Genomic DNA, 4,426 nt, shown 5'->3' on the forward strand with positions numbered 1-4,426 from the left:
CGCATAGAAGATATGAAACGATTTTTCTCTTTCCAATCCCTCACTATAAAAGGCAGTCCACAAAACCTTTTACCTCTTTACTGCCTCCGAAATTTCTCAAGAGCAAAAACTCCCAAACAGTTCACTGTTCATCATCTTCTCCAATTCTTCAACAATGGCTGAATCTTCTTCCGTCCATGCTACTTCACAGATACTCCCCATCCGCCCACAACAATGTCTGGTGATTGATCTCAACCCACTAGCGTACGACTCCTACATGTCGCCGGTCATCGAGTGTTTGAAGTACTCTCAAATAGCCACCGCTCTCTCAAGAATTGAAACTGTGCCAATGGTGGCCCTATCGCTGGTTTACGCGACTGCTTACTACGACAAGGCCGTCGACCGGGTGTTTTTCGAGCTTGCAGAACACAAGACCTCCGTTTCACGCCAACGGTTCTGCACCATGCTAGGGTTGGCGGTTGACCCTTCACGAGTTCATCCGGAGACGATTCCGATTGGGATGCTGTTTAACATGTTTTACAACATGGGATACACAGAGGTTCTCACCTCTGTCGCCAAGTTTAAGAAGTCTTGCCTGCCACCACAGTGGAATGGCCTATTTACAGTCCTTTTCAAGGGCTTGTCGGAGAGGAGCTCAGGATCTGACGGTGCAAGTCGTCTCTTCCTATCGATAATGTACGGGGTCTACAACGGGATTAACCTGGATTATGGGTTGGTCCTATGGCAACAGCTCATCCAGAGCCTCTCTTCATCATCCCGACACTCTGAGGTGTCGTTGGCACGGTTCTGGATTCTGATTACTCGATGGGCCATGGACAAGTTTGATGTTCCTACTGCTGACGGGGCATCGATGTCTTCTATTGGTACGTTCCATACCAAGAAGATCATCATCTCAGATGCATCAAAATTTTCTTTCATTGGCTCCATCCCGGAGACAATGTATGGCGGTGTGCCATCCGACAGCAGACTGATCCGGATGATCAAGGAGTTTAGGCCGACTGGTCCCAGGGAACTGACACCGGATATGCTCAGATCGATCCATGATGCTGACAAACCGACCAACAGGGGCAAAAAGGCTGAAAAAGGGAAGCAAGCGTCCAATGCTCAAAAGGGACCTTCTCCCAAAAAGAGGAAACAATCGAAGGCTGCCCAGTCACCACAGCCGAAGAGGAGGAAGACGCAACAGAAGCGAAAGCTTGTAATTCCCTCTTCTTTTAGTAACTTTGAGGGTGAGAGTTCCGATTCCGAAGGCTCTCAAGGAGACGAATCTCCTCAACGAGGCAACACACCACCTCGGTCCCCTACCCCAGAGATGGTACTTCCTAATTCCCCAGTTCCTTCACCTCCACCAACTATTCCTATTTCCATTCCCACCATAAACCCCACCATTCCCCCAACCTCTTTCCTTATACCACCACCCATTTTCACCACATCAACCGAAACACCACCAGTTACCGAAACCCCTCCTGTAACCGAACCACCACAAACCGAAACCCAAACTCAACCACCACCCGAAACTACCCCACTCCACACTTAAACTCAACATACCCCAACCACAACACCCCCAGCTTCACCACCCCCTCCATCTCCAGAAAATGCCTCTGATGGAGATGACACTTATCTTGGTGGGGAAAACATGAACTTTGATTCGGTCTACTATAGTCCGTTTCAAGTTCAGAGTGACGAGGAGGATGATGCTCCAGTGACAAAGGAGCATCTCAAAGAGCTTCACCAGAAGGTTGATCTACTTCTCGCCTCCTCTTCCAACCAGCAGTCCTCTCTCTCTGAAGCTGCCCTTCAGAAAATTGTTGATGCCTTCTCCAGGGCTCAACATGATTCGGTGGCCTCAGCAACTGCTGCGATTGATGCCTCCACCAGAGCGTGTGAGGCTGCGACCGAAAAAGTCGATAAACTATTCTCCGACGCTACTGTCCTGTTGAAGTCCTTGCAGGAAAGCGCCGACGCCACGAAGACAACTTTGGAACCGATTGTTCAACAATTGGCCAAGTTCGTCTCAACGGAGCTGTCTTCGTTCGCTACACTCCGCCAAAATATAAGCGACGACAACTCGGCACTTCGTGCCTCCATCGATGCCCGCCTGGCTAAGCTACAAGAGGATCTTGCAGCTGAGAACTCTTTGATGGATGTTCTGGCGAGTAAAACAACCGCCCTAAAGGTCAAGAGCACGCAACTTTCCAACTCCGAACAACAATTCGAAGCTCTTCGATCTGAAAGGGAGGTGATCAAAACGTGTGTTTTGGATGTCCACGCAGCATTATCCAACATCCTGGAAGCACACGATCCCATTCTTAACCATTCGGTGAGGCGTACCCTCGCTAAAAAACTCTCTCCGGCCATGGACCTTCTCAGCAAAATCGAAGGCCTACCGAGTTTCGTGTCCATTCCGAAACAAGGGGGAGATGAGCAAACCGGATCGAAACCTCCTCCTTCCTCCAAAGCTACTCACACAACCGAACCACCTCAGACTGGTCATGCTTCGGGTTCGGGTGTGAAGAACAAGGGCAAAAACATAACTGAGGAAGATGAAGATGAAGATGAAGACAAGGAGACCATTGCTGACATGTTGAAACGAAAGAACAGTCGCAATGCTGATGATGATGCCAGTCGTGTGGCGCGAGAGGCTGAAGAATCCGAACGCAAGCAAAAAGAAGCCCACGATTTCCTTGAGAGCCGAAAGAGGCTCTTCCCTGCCTGGACCAGGGAACATATGATTAAAGAGGCCATAGAAACTCCAAGCATATTATGGCTCGAGCCGGTTATATCCTTCGACTGCAACAACACTGTCGATTCGTAGTTTGATATGCCGCTGACTCGAAAGGCGTTCATCTTCCACGCCTTCTCTAACATATTTGAAGTCCCGCATCCGAATGATGAGCTTGATAGGGAGCTCATTGACTTCTATCTGGAGGCCGCTCGCCCTCAATACCTTACTTGGAGCGCCCAGAATATTGTAAACGTTCGGGTACTGAAGCCTTATGCCGTGGGGAGATTCACAAACGTTAAGTTCAAGCTCATTCGAGGATCAGCAAGAACTGCTCATCTTATCTCCCTGGCGGATCTGCCGAATCTAAATCCTCATGATTGGATTGTACTGTACAATATCCTTTTGACTGATGAAGCCGAATATGGTCCCATTATAGACCATGTCAAAAGGATGTTAGCATGCTACATCATGGAGGTTGCCCTAATGGATCAGGAGGTCGCCACAGTCTTCAAGAAGAAACCGAAGATAGCTCCTGTAGGATCGGCCAGTGATCTCAACCAAATGAAAATAGGCAAGATTGATCCGAGGCGTAACTCGGTTATGTTCACTAGAGCCGAAGGACAGAAATGTCTCTTCGCTTTAGCTGACAAACACCTTTACACCACAGCTTGCTTGGAGCACGTTTTATCGATTATCAAGCGGTGTAAAGAGAATTCGGCTGATGACATCAAGTACTTCAATGATATGATCAATTGGTACATCCGGTTTAGACAGACCATCCTTTCCATCACCAAATGTCTGTTTAGCACCGTGAAGAAGAAGGTACCTGCTTCAGCTGCCGACCCAAGTAAAAAATGATGGTCTCGCTCCAAATTGACGCAAAGGGGGAGATTGTTGGGCTGAAGATTATTTTGATGTTGCATCTTATGGGCTCGATAGTTTAGCCATGTACACTCCGGTTTGGGCCTGTCCAACCGAGAGCCTTTTATGTGTTGTATATAAGTTAATGCTTGCATGCATATTAGGTCAACGATTTAGAGAATAACGAAAGAGAGCTTAACGGTAGTAATTTCAAGGTTTCTTTAATCGTTCTTGTAACCTACCAATCCTCTACAATTGATGTTCTTAATCGAGCTATTCTGAGGATTTTGTTTTAATCATTCGACTCGTTTGATTCAATCTTGTCTTGTTCTTTTTATTGAGTTCTTACTGTTTTATATTTATATACTTGTTCAAGATCTAATCGATCTTCATAGATTAAAGGTTATTTTAATCCCATCATAATCCATGGGTCATGAGAAATGAAGAGTCATGACAATTAGGGTTTACATTTGTAACTTCTAATTAGGACACACTATAAAAGAAACCCTATAGCATGCAAAATCGGCACTATGGTATTCATAAGAGGGCATAACCAATTTTTGAGGCTAAGTGACATTCTCTCAAGTTATTCCAAGTTTGTAGTCTTGTGTGAAGCATTTGAGGCACAACATTTGGGGTGCTAGGCTCACAAAGTCTTGAAGGAATCCAAGCAACAACAAGGTATGTATTTCTACTAGTTTTAGGTTTTATATATTCCACATGCCATGCTAGTTAGGAAATAACCTTGAAAAAGAAATTTGCACGTATATAGAGAAAACATAGATTCAAGGTTATTAGGGTTGCATGTACACTTAGGAAGTGTTAGAATGCTCAAAACCC

Source organism: Lactuca serriola, chromosome 4 (assembly GCF_051521515.1).
Source record: "Lactuca serriola cultivar US96UC23 chromosome 4, Lser_US96UC23_V15, whole genome shotgun sequence".
NCBI lineage: Eukaryota > Viridiplantae > Streptophyta > Magnoliopsida > Asterales > Asteraceae > Lactuca > Lactuca serriola.